The following is a 13,893-nucleotide window of genomic DNA, read 5'->3' as shown; positions in this document are numbered from 1 at the left end:
ATTATATCTTCATTTAGTTCTATAGAATCCTTTAGGTTTGGCGATCATTTTAGAAACGTATTCCCAACTCTGGATACTCTACTAACATCTATTCTCCATTTCCCATACACACAAGTATCTTTCAAAAATATACTATTTTATTGTAAACTCGATATTTTTAGCACTCTTAGGGCAATGAAAGTGAGAGTAGATGACCTAAGGATTGGATGAAAACAGATTTAGTAATACAATGGTTTGACTGACAATATGGTTTGGCCCCTATAATCCCCACATGTCATGGGAGGGTCCCAATGGGAAGTAATTGAATCATGGGGGTGGTTTCTTCCCATGCTGTTCCTGTGATGGTGAGTGAGTTCTCACGGGATCGATGATTTAATAAGGAGCTTCCCCCTTCACTTGGCTCTCATTCCCTCTCTTGTCTTCCTGTGAAGAAGTGCCTTCCACCATGAATGTAAGTTTCCTGAGGCCTCTCCAGCCATGCTGAACTGTGAGTCAATTAAACCTCTTTTCTTAATAAATTACCCAGTCTTGGGTATTTCTTCATAACAGCATGAGAACAGACTACTACACTTGATTACTATTTAATAAAAATTAAGAAATAAGACAAATGCCCAAAATCAAGGAATGTGTATTTTTAAATATTTCCTAATTTTTTATTTCACAAGTAAGACACAAAAAACTACTAATTGTGTTGTCATGAAGATTCAATGAAATAATGAATGTGAACATTCTCTCTTTTTTTATTATTATTCAGGCTATGACAACTAATCTACAAAACAACCAGTTCTAAAATTTTGATGACTTATTACACGAAGGTTACTTATTGTTCACAATACATGACTATGACTAGGCAACTTCTCCTTACCCCTGGACTCAGACTGAACTGAATGAGCAGCCACCAGACTAAATATTGGCATTCTACTGGCAGAGTGAGAGAGATCTCTGGATAATCTTACATCCACAATTAAATGCTCCAGTTTGGAACTGGAACTTGTTATTGCCACTAATAACGCATTGGATAGAACTAGTTGTATATTGGCCTCGCTAAAAGAGAGCCAGATAAAGTATATCAGGGTTCTGAATATACACAAAGCAGAACTACTTATAAAGTCAGAGTGATAAATACTGTAATCTGTCTTCTTGTTGCAAAATATTTCACTCAATTTTGAACTCAAAACACAATAAACCTTTTCACTGAAAGACACCTCAAGTCCAAAATCATGTATGATGTGCAATAGGTTCTATACCAGGTAGACTTGATCCAGACATTTATAAAGTGAAAAAAAGTATCTGCCCCTTAAACACTTCATACACCACATTAAATGCTCCCATTTGACAAGAAAGAGAGAGAGTAGAAAATATAGATCACACTGGTTTATAGCAAAACAGAAATCCTCCTGTGCAGTTATTATGGGGACACTTCATTGTGGATGGAGAATGTTTCTTGATTAGGCCAGATTATTTTCCTAAAGAGTGGGGGATTCCAAAATGATATTCTTCCATGAACTTTGTCTCTGCCTTCTAAGATTTTTTTTCCATTTTTCATTATTGCTTGATTAAATTTCAAGTGGGCATTAGAGGATGTGTTTGCTTATGGGGCAATTTTCTCAAATTCTTTTGCCAAGAGTTACTTATATCCACAGTTATTTTTGAGAACATTTTGGTTCTTCGATTTGCTACATATTTTTTGTCATTTTTGCTTGTATGATGCTCTCTTTTGTGTTTTGTCTTTTTGTTGTTATTTTTTGTTTTAATTTCCATTTTAATTTTAGACTCCAGGGGTATGTATGCAGGTTCGTTACAAGAGTATATTGCATGATGCTAAGGTTTGGGCTTTTATTGATCCTGTCACCCAGCTAGTGAACATAATACCCAATGGAAGGCTTTTCAGCCCTTGCCCCTCTTCCTCCCTGCCTCAGTCCTTCCCACTCTCCCAACTTTTGGAGTCCTCAGTGTCTATTGTTCCCCTCTTTATGTCCATGTGAACTCAATGTTTAGTGAAAACATGACATATTTTGTTTTTTGTTTCCACATTAATTCACTTAGAATAACAGTCTCCAGCAGCATTCATGTTGCTGCAAAGGACTTTCTTCTCTTTAATGTTAGGTAGTAGTCTATGTGTATACGTGCCACACTTCCTTTATCCATTCTACCACTGATGGGCACATAGGTTAATTCCATGTCTTTGCTATTGTGAATAGTGCTGCAATGAACATCAAGTGCATGAATCCTTTTGGTAGAATTATTTATTTTCCTTTGTTTATGGGATTTCTGGATCGATTTGTGGTTACATTTTTAGTTCTTTGGAAAATCTTCAGATGCTTTGGTGATCTGCGTTCCCATCAACAATATATAAGCGTTATCTTTTCTCCACATCCTGCATCTGTAATTTTTTGACTTTTTAATCATAGTCATTCTGATTGGTTTGAGATTATATCTCATTGTGGTTTTGATTTATATCTCTCTGAGGATTAGTGATGTTGAACATTTTTTCATGTTTTTGGCCACTTGCATGTCTTGGTTTTGTCCTTTATCCACTTTTTAATGGGGCTGGTTTTTTCTTGTTGATTTATCTAAGTTCCTTATAGATACTGCACATTAGTCCTTTGTTGGATGCAAAGTTTGAAAATATTTTCTCCTGTTCTTTGGGTAGTATATTTATTCTGTTGATAGTTTCCTTTCCTGTGCATTAGCTCTTTAGTTTAATTAAGTCCCATTTATCTATTTTTTAATTTGGTCATCTCACCAGAAGTGTATTAAAAGGCTTGAGAAAAGATTGTGAGCAGTGTCAACCATGGATATTATGTTTGCTCTTATTCTTTATCTCAATGCTTTATTCTTCCTAATTATAAATCCTCACCAAGAATATTATTTCTCATATTTTATTGAAGATTGTATAAAGCCTATAGATAATAATTAATTGGGTCTGTGATGTATATTTAAACCTAATCCACATGGATATTGACCCCTACTGTAAATCCTTAATATTACATAGTGCATACATTACTTCATCGGACATAGCACGTTTTAATCAAGACATCCCTCATCAACATGGATATCCCCTACCAATTTTTGGTGTCTTAATCTACTAAACTCCGAGAAATCATCATCCCGCTCTGGAGTGCTACCCTCCTCGCTCCGGGCCCATGAAACTTGGGGGTTGCTACACTGAAACTATACCTGGCATCCAGTTCTTACTTCAGGGCCATAAAACTAAGATCACCCACACATTCCCCTTAAAAAAGACATCTCAATGGGCTAATGACTACCACCATATTAACCAGTCATGGGAGCACTGTCATGCATTTGATATTTTTAATTTTGGGGGTGATATCACTTAGCATCACGGAAGATCTGGTCCCTGCCAAATCCACTGTAGACAGACTCAGACGAAGTCCATAGTTTATATCTCGGCTGATAAGAGCAACTAAAGGGAAGGCAGTTGAGGTGTAACTACACCCGAATGGTCTGCTATTTTCATGCTAAGGGCGCTTCAATGTTTTTCATCTGCCTCTTCTTACACATTGGCTGAGGTTTATACTATGGATCATTTACATTTCTAGAAACCTGAAATATCGGCATTATTCTCCCACTCACAACTATGGCAACAGTATTCATAGGCGAGTGCTCCCATGAGGCCAGATATCATTCTGAGGCGCTACAGTAATTACAAATCTACTATCAGCCATTCCATATATTGGAACTGACCTTTTGCAATGATGATGTGATGTAAAATCCATCATCAACATAATGCAAAATAACTGAAAACCTTGGGACATTTTCTGACAAAACATATGTTAACTTCTCATTGGTGATTAGTGGTGATTCAAACATAATTGAGTGAAAATTAAATAAATGTGCCATTTTTAAGTGTAAAATAATTACTGTCATTTAAAGTATGTATGTAAAACTCATAATTTTCTAATTTACATTGACATAGGTTCTAAGGCTTTAATAAAGGTTTTCATCAGGGAAAACATGTACTGGAAAGTTATCTGTCTCTGAGAAAAATATGAAGTTATGCAACAGAACTAATATTCTATGCACAGGTAGCAAAAGTCAATATTGCTAAGGCCTTGCTCTGGGTAAATATTGGAGAGGATGAAAAGTAACATGAGCTTAACCTCGTTGTAGATTAGCATGGACTGAATGTTTATGACCTGACAAATTCATATATTAGAATTCTAACCCTAAAGATGATGGAATTAGGAGGGGGCCTTTGGGATATGGGATTAGTGCCCTTATAGAAGAGACTCCATAGAGATCTCTTGCCCCTTCCATCAAGTGAAGTTATAGCAAAAAGATGGTTATCCAGGAAGGGGGCCATCATCAAACACTGATTCTGCCAGCACCTTAACCTTGGACTTCCTAGCCTCCAAAACTGTGAGGAATAATTTTTTGTTGTTTGTATTCTACTCAGTCTATGATATTTTGCTGTTGTAGCCCAAACAGTCTAGCACAATGTCCCAAAGAATATGAGTATAAATATATATACATGTATGACATATGTATGTAAGTATACAAACACAGATTTCTGAAAAAGTCACTCTTTAATATATGTTATATTTCTACATTTCTGTTTTATTGTATATGCTAAGGTAGAATGAACCACATGAGTTGCTTCATTCAATTTCTTGTTCATTTTCCAGTTTGCACTTATACCATGTCCTTTCTTGATTTCTAATATATATCTCTTCTCAAGACTAGAGAAGTACACCCAAGTCCATCTTTCTACAGAAGTTTCCTGGAGAAATAATCTAAATAAATTGCAGTCATCCCTTCGTATCTTTGGTTTCAACATCCATGGATTTAACCACAATAGATCAAAAATATTTTAAAAAGTTGTATCTGCACTGACTCTGTAGACTTTTATTTCTTGTCATTATTCCCTAAAGAATACAGTGTCATAAGTATTTACATAAAATTTACATTACATTATGTATTATAAGTAATCTAGAGATGATTTAAAGTCTGTGTGAAGATATGTGTAGGTTATATGTAAATACTACACCATTTATGTTAGGGACTTGAGCATCCCTGGATTTTGGTACTCACAGTGGAGTAAGTCCCACAGCCAAACACCAACAGACACCAAGGGATGACTGTACTTCAGCAAAAGGGAATAAGCAACAAAAATAATCATTTAAAGAGACCCCTCCATTAAAGAGACCACTCTTTTATTTGTTCACTCCAAAAAGTTGTTCCAAGACAAATCACATGTAAATTATTGTCATTTCTAGTCTTTATAAATAATAGAGTGAAATGAAAGGAAAAATAATTTATTTTACCTATATTAATAATGCTTTGTTTGGGGTTTATGCAACTTGGGGATGGTTGAGCCAAAAGAAAAATCATAATAATGACAATGACAATGATAATAATGAAGTAGAAGAAGAAAAGGAGAAAAATAATTGAGTTGCTTAGTTCCAGATAACACTGAAAGTTTTAATTTTGAAAAATGTGTTTTATAATGAAGAAAAACGGGAAAAATGAGAAAAAGAGACAAGAGAAAAATAATTGGATTGCTTAGTTCTAGATTACACTGAACATTTTTCTTTTTGAGAAATATATTTTATATCTAGTTATAATATTACTATACTGATGAACTAAAAAGAAAATAGAACATTCTTGGTATGCTCTTGCTGAGTTACAGTTTTAGGAATATTCAAGTATTCGCCTGCCTACTTGTCATTTTTTTCTTGGATGTCTCATAGGAAACTAAAACACAGTATGTCCCAACTAAAACTCTTTATGCTATTTCCCAATACCTGCTCTTAGTCAAATAAATACATCAATACTTCCTGTATTTGTAAATGTTGCCAATTTATACCCTATTACTGAAGGCCACAACCTAGGAGTCACAGTTAAAACTTCATCTCATTCTCTTGAAATGTTAACATAGAAGAACAGGTGAGGTAAAAGTAGAAGGCTAGACCCTCTTGCACTGACCCCCTCCCTTTTTACCTCAGTATAGATTCTTAGTAAATTGTAGGGAATTAAAATTCCCCAAAGGGTACATTTCTTCTGTACAATATTTATTCAGGCTATATAATTGAAGTAGAATTCCTTTACACCAGAGTGTGAAGACGAATTACCTGCGAACCAGAAGAAAAACCCCAAATACCCTGTAGAAAAGGAAGCTCTCTATTAAATTTCATTTAGTTCAGGCTTTTCTGAGTGAAATTAAGTGTCTATGTTAGGACCATGCTTGTTCCCAGAGGGATCACCCATACAAAGCTACAGCCATACCAAAAAAAAAAAAAAAAAAGAAAAAGAAAAAGAAAGAAAGAAGAAATAACATGATACAGTATAATAGATGGAGGGTTGTGTAAATAAATAACAGATAAACAAAAATGGTAAAAATCAACAGAAAGGATGTTTAACTTGTTTAGCAGGACAAGAAGAATTGGATAGTACAAAGGTTTCTGCAGGTCATATGTTTGGAAGGGCTTATCAGAATTTGCAGGGCATACTCATGTATGGCTATCATTTAGGTAAAGAAAAGGGACAGCAAAAGATTGACTGTCCTGCATGTCCCTCTTTTAAATCAGTAAGGTCTGTGCAAAAAATGCATGTCAGATTTACAAGTCAAATTTGTTAAACCCGCTGGGCCAGTTGCAAACCATTGTTAAATATACTGACCCCGAGGGTCCTTTATCAAGTTTCAGACTTAAAGAGCAAATTGTAAATCCACTGTTTTCATACTGGCCAGGTTTAAAGAAAGTATTTTAAGTTCATCTGTAAATCAACTCTATCTCCTGAAACAGCCTAGTAAATTTCTTAATATTAAGTGACTGCATATTTATATTGAACATAAATGAATTACTTTGTTTCCACGTGTGTCTATAATGGGATTTTTATTTGTTTGTTTTTTAGTTTGTCCAGTAAAGATGTACAAATTAGAACTCTAATAATTTATGCAATATTAATTGGGTTAACACTGATACACAGGGATTCCTGATTTTCCAAAAAGAGTGGTTAGAGTCAACAGTTCTATTTTGTATTAAATGGTGATACATATCTGCATATACACATACATATATGTAGCTACATCTATATATAATTGCAAGAAATAAGGTTAATTTTTCTTTTTATTTTCTTTTTTTAATTGGGAAATTTATTGTAGGTGTGTGTGGATGTGATTGTGGTGTGTGTGTTCACCTAGTAGTAAGTGACTTTTCATTATAATTTTATTTTTATTATATTTTTTAATTTATTTAGATTTTGTTAGAACAGTTTGGAGCTCAGGTCAAAATTGAGCAGAAAATAAAGAGTCCCCATCAACCCTCTGCTACCACGCATGCACAGCTTACCCCACTATCAACATACCCCACAATGGTATATTTGTTACAATTGATGACCCAACATTGACAGGACATTATCACCCAAAGTCCATAATTTATATTAAGGGTCATTCTTGGTGTGCATACTATGAGTTTTGACCAATGTATTATATTTTTATACTATTATAATATCATCCAGAAAAGTTTGACTGCCCTAAAAATCTTCTGTGATTCAAATATTCATCCCTTTCTTTCCTTTAGTTCTGGGCTACAATTAATCTTTTTACTATCTTCAAAGTTTTGCCATTTTCAGAATGTCATGTACTACTACAGCTGAATCATATAGCACATACCATTTCCAACTGGCTTCTGACACTTAGTAATATGCATTTGTTTCCTCCATGCCCTTTCATGGCTTGGTAGGTCATCTCTTTTTAGCAGTGAGTAATATTTCATTGTCTGGATATACTATTTTATTTTACTCAGTCACTATTGAAGAGCATCTTTATTGTTTCCAAATATTGGCAACTATGAATAAGCTGCTATGAATAGCTATGTGCATGTTTTTATGTAGGCATCAGTTTTCAATTCATTTGGCTAAATACCAAGGAGTATGATTGCTGGATTATATGCTAAGAGTTTGTTTAGTTTTGTTGGAAATAGCCAAACTGTCTTCCAAAGTAGCTGTACAATTTTGCATTTCACCAACAATAAATGAGAGTCATTATAGTATATTTCTCCCCCTTGAGTTAGAGCTGGTGCTGTTAGGAACATCAATGACAACATTACCATAATCATAGCTTAAAATATACCCCAATTGCCTGGAAATCATTTCTTTTCTTTTCCTTCTTTTTAATTTTTTTCTTGGCTGATAAAAGATAATGGAGGTTATAATTTGGGGAGCCAAGAAAACTCATACGGAATTAAAAATACAGACAGGAGAATATTATACTTTGATCTACTTCCTAGATCATTCAGACGCTGGTATTCTAAACCATGTGAGTAATTTTCTTCTCAAATTGTAGAAAAATTAAATCTGCTTCATGAGATTAATATTCTCTGTTAAAACAGTTTTTAACAGAAACAAAGTTAATGTGGGAGAAATGACTAATGAAAAAGATTTTGAGTAGCCAATTTTTTGCACTGTTTATGATGCATTACATAGTTTGGACAGAGACAAATTTCCTGCTCACAGTATTTTTCTTTAGGAAACTAGTTTCTTAAATCCGTAAAAATTCTAGTAGAGATAAATACAATTTAAAATGAGATTGAATCAATAGCAGAAAGAGTTAAACTCTAAGAATCTACTATATCCAGGTCAAAAGCCTTGACAGACTATCAATTTAGACAGTAAAAATTTCTGGGAAAGAAGCCAAGTGAGCTAGCACCAAGATAAAGTGCCGTAAATCTGAAGAATGAAGTTCTCTCTGCTTCTAAAGGACCACCTTACTTATCCTGCTCTTTTTAAATTTAAAGATATTTGCTTTATAAAGTCTGAGGCAGATGGTGGGGACTTATCAAGGGTTAAAGGCAACAAGCATTAATTTTTGCCTCCAGGTTCATTAAGACATCAGACATATTTAGAAGAACTCTAAGCTGTATGCCAGAGTTCAGGTATTTAGGATGAGATAAAGTTTATTTCATTATTTTTTCATAGTGCGATTACCTTAAAAGAAAAAGACTACTATATTTATTTTGGAGGAAATAAATAAACATAAATCTGAGTTTGCAAAGTTGAAGTAACTGGAAATGTCCTCATGTTTCCCTGGGTATGTTTTTAGAATTAGTTTATTCTGCTCTTGCAAAAATATCATTCTTACCTAAATAGAGCAAAGGAATACAGGCCACTGATTACTGGGCATTTTAAGTGAGACAGCTCAGAGATGCTAACCTTCACCAAAATTCTAGCATTCAAGGAAAACATTTGGTAGTAGGGTTAGTGAGTAAAACTAGAACAATAATACAGATTTTGAGGAAGGAGTGATCTAATCCCCTATTTATAATATAATTATGTAACTGATGCGTTTGAATTACCTCTGGTTATCAAAAAATAAATGATGTTGTATCTTCTATTGATATAAGGGCATCTGATAGAATTTTATTTTGAAATATCTCTCTGCATTTCTATTTGTTTGGTAGAAAGTCAATGATCTGGGGAATGCATAAACTTCAAAACAAGTTCATGTTGACTGCCAATACAGGTTCTTTCACATTACTTTGGCAAAGCAAAAAAAAAATCATATTTCCTGTTTGGTTACCGGAATATATAAATTTATCAACATTTCCATAATCTGAGAAAAATAGACTATAAACCAATGAACTTTGAAGTTGGGTTTCTTTGGGAAGTAGAATCTGAAACAGAGGTTTATATACAAGAGATTAATTAGGAACTGCTCTTTTAATAAACATTGTTGAGGAGTGAAGAAAGCAGAATTGGCAGAACAATAATTTGAACTAAGATTCGGTTACAACAGAGGTCTTGGCTGATCAAACTCAGAGCTCTGGCATGGGGATAACCCTACAGATTTGTCTTTTATTGAAGACAGGCAACTTGCCTTTACATTCGTTGCCTTGGCCAGACATTGAACACTGGCTTCTTGGGTAAGAGAATATAATTTTAGGCAAGAAAACTTTTTTAGATGAGAATCATTCTTAAAGAGGGGCTCAGGAGATAGACGTGAGCTGCCAACACTGCAAAAACCTGAAAGAAATGAATGATTTATTCTGGTAGCAGGGGACCTCTAGGAAGCCGTAAGAGCATAGACCACCTCTTGTGTGCCTTAGATCTGCTTGTTTGTATAATGTGATAAGAAAATACATTTTAAGTAATTTTAGCCAGCAGCTCTTCCTGGAATAATTACAAACTGATGTTTATGGGTATGCATTAAAGTTCCCATTGCTATACCTTGTTGATATTATATTCCTGCAGTTATATGCTCATAACTGAAACTGATTCTCATGTTATCTCTAATCTACTACCAAGTATAGATTTGTCTTGTGTTTGACTTGTGCTTCTAGTGGTTTCAGAGATTTACCTGACGGCTTGACTAAGAACTTTATCCCTGAGTGGTCTTAACTCCTGATCAACAAGCACTTCTCAGATGATAGTTACTGAACTTTCCCACTTACTTCCATTATTTGGCAAAGAATAGATGCGCAAGTGAGTCACTTGTGTGCCTGAATATGTATTATTAGTTCAACTATCTCCTAATGATTTAAGTTCATTACCTCTAAAAAGAACGTGACTTGTTTCCTTGTCAGTGGTTCTCCTGCAATGAGGAGACTGAAGTGAATGAATGATAGCCATAAGTTCGAATTGAATTGGACTCTTGTTATTTCCCTAATAGAAGCATTTTCCTTCTGAGAACCAAGGCTCCAAAACAAAGCTTATAGTTGTGTAGATAGGAAAGGCAAAATCTCCAACTGTGTTTCTGGAGAATGCTGAAAAGTGACACTACTACTTATGTGCCTTGGATTGTATTCTACTTAAGGACACAGGGCTTCATAATTGTCACTGATGTAGAGTGTATACTTTATCTTTGCATATAGTGTCCATTACCACAAAGCATCATATCCAAATGGCACTTCAACTTCACCTTGAACAGGCCATTCCTTTGCCCTATTAAGCCAGCACCTTCTGTGTACTGAATGGTGCAGTAATATGATAGGACTCTTGGATTTTAGATCATGAGTTGCAAAATTCTTGATAAAAAAATTGGTCACTTAATCCAATTCAGTATTATTCAGGATCTGGTGTTGGTGAATGAAATACTCTGTTACGTTTAAATATTGTATGGGCAAGACATTATGTGCAGGAAGGGCAATACCATACTTTATATGTGTTGATTCTAGCCAAGATAAATTGTCACACCTTTTGGGATTAAGGAGTCCAAGGTAATGTCTCTTTGCCACAACAAAGTGGCTGGTTAATCCCCTTAAAAGACAGTGACATGTTAAGAGTTCATAATTTGTCCCTGTGGGTTGCAGTTACAGTAGCTAAATTGCCCTTCACACTTTATATTCACCACGACAGTTCTTTTTACATGCCTCCTACTCATGGACTCCTAGTCTGTCATTTCAGACCTAGATCAACCAGCCCAGTCAAGCCATTCATACTGGGGTGGGTGTGTGTGTGTGTGTGTGTGTGTCATACTTTTCTCAGGCTTACTCGCTTACTCTCTTTTCTCACAGAGTGAAGGTCCAGATTTAATGTGAAAACTAACTCAGGAAGGTTTTCCCTCTCCACTGTCTTTCAAGGGCACCTAAAGGAGGTCTATAGTACACCCAAAATGCATTTTCCGCTTGCCCTGACATACGAAGTGAAATCACATACCATATCAAGACAAGCCATCTGTAAAAACAAGCATGGTCTTTCTACTCCATCTGCTGGTTTTATTGGAACCACCCTGAAGGGACACAATGTTAGCTCATGGAGAGGCATGGTATGAGCATGGTAGAAAACACAGGGGCTGGCTACCTGCTCACACAATTTACTTCCATCCTCCAATATTGCTTGTGAACTGGGTTTACCACTTTTACTTCACTATGAAATCCTGCCTACCCATCCAGTTCTATGAATTAGTGAGTGCAACAGAACTTAGCTCATGGTTGGCATTTCTGGCTACCAGGCAACTTGGTGTTTTTGGACAGGCACTTCATTTCTACCTGGATTCACTATCATGTCAGGACCTGCTTTTCAAATGGTATTTTCCTCTGTGGATGGCATAGTTTTATCAATGATCTATCAGGCTGCCTTATGATTCTCCCATGGAGACTTGCTGTAAACTCCACGCAGTGTCTTTCTGTAACACTAACAAATCTAGAACCATAGGGTCTGCCAAATCCTATAATACAAAAATAGGATGGACTTGCATTACATTTCAGACCTTCTTCAGCATCCTTTTCTGCTCTGATACTCACCAAGAGCTGTTAGTTTTTTGTGTCACATAGTATATGAGTTAAAAATCATTACAAATTGTGGAACATGGCAATTTCATAAACTCAAAGGCCTACCAAAGATTTTGTGTGTTTGTTTTTCTCTCTTATTGTAGAACGTGTAAGTTACAATAATTTCTCTATTACCTTAAAGGAGCCATTCCAGTATACACATACCCTAAATCACTGGAAGCCTAATATTTCCTGCTAATGATTAATGCCCCTGAATATATGTAAGCTTTATTTCAATCCTCTGGAATGCATGTGTCTTACCAAAACTTTTAACCTACTGGCCACTTCTTGCGAATTGGGAGAATTAATGTAATACAGTTGATATAGGGGATCAATGTCATAGTCTCTATTTCTCTTCAGACTATATTATGGCAGAGAAAAGAAGAGTTGGGCAAGACCAGAAATTTATGTTGTTTAGGATCCCATCTATATGCAAATTGTTTGCTTTTCGTTGTTGTTAGTTAAGGTCTTCTGAGAAGCACATACAAAGACATAATTAGACAATGAAGAGATTTAATGGGCAGGAGAAGGTAGGCAGAACCTTCAAACGTTGACATATGATTATAACTATAAAAACAAGGGGAAAGAAAGAAGAATTGATTTGGAAGAGTCGCAGACTGCAGTGAAGCTCTGAGAAATTCTTGACCAAGTAAATGAGAAGCCCCAGAGGAAAAAATGCCCATTAGTGGGGTACTACATTGGGCTAGAAACAACCCAACTTTATTCCCTAGTCATGCTCATTCTTTGTCTATGAGAAATCCGGAGAGAATGCAGCCTTGTCATGAGACCGCTGGAAATTCAAATGTGTGGCAGGTGGAGGAACCATCTATGCTGCTCACAATAGGTTCTCTCAAAAGGACATCTGAGCAGCACAACTCTATGGCTGTCAAAACCTGACTCTGATCAGGTTTTAACACTTATATTTATAATTTTCTTCTGAAAGAAAGCATCTATTTTCTGGATCAGACATTAGAATTAATTACAGCAATAACAACATCACTTTCCCTTATCCCAATCTCTCCAAGGCAATGAAATGAGGGCAGTTGTCAACTGCACTTTCGCGTCTGTGCTACAGAAGAGGAGCCCTCAAGTGACAAATCTAGGATTTTATAAGGAGCTGCTGTACAGCTGCTGCCCTCCCCTCCTGAGGAAAGAAGAGAAACCTTATTTTCCTAATGTAAACAAATCTCAAAGAAAAGTCCCTAGGTTTTTGCCTTCCTTCATGGCTTGAGGTTTTATTCCTTTTTAAAGTGTAAACACATGGTTCAGAAAGAGATAAACTTATACATCTCTAAGAAGTATTTTATTCTTGGGTTTCTATTCAACAGTCCATTAACCTAGATTGCCTGTATTTTTTGCTCTGAAAGCCATGAACATTCAGAAGCATGAAAATATTTTTTGCTACAATTTCATACTTCTTGCACCTCACAAATACACTTAACATATGCACAGGCAGGAAGCAGCTCCTCTATGGCTCCTATGGGCCTCTCTTTCTCAGTTCAAATTTAGAAGAGGGAGGTTAGTGACATGCAGGCCCAGCTCTGTAGTTGTTTTCAAGGGCAAGCTTGGCTTCCATAGCCTTCTTCCTCTATTATGCTCAGCTATCATCTTTGCAGGTTTTGGTTTCTTATGTTGTAATGGAACTAAAACTCTCATTCCTGAG

The sequence above is a fragment of the Symphalangus syndactylus genome, chromosome 7 (genome assembly GCF_028878055.3).
Source record: "Symphalangus syndactylus isolate Jambi chromosome 7, NHGRI_mSymSyn1-v2.1_pri, whole genome shotgun sequence".
NCBI lineage: Eukaryota > Metazoa > Chordata > Mammalia > Primates > Hylobatidae > Symphalangus > Symphalangus syndactylus.
The sequence above is the reverse complement of the archived record's forward strand: the minus strand, read 5'-3'. Positions refer to the sequence as shown.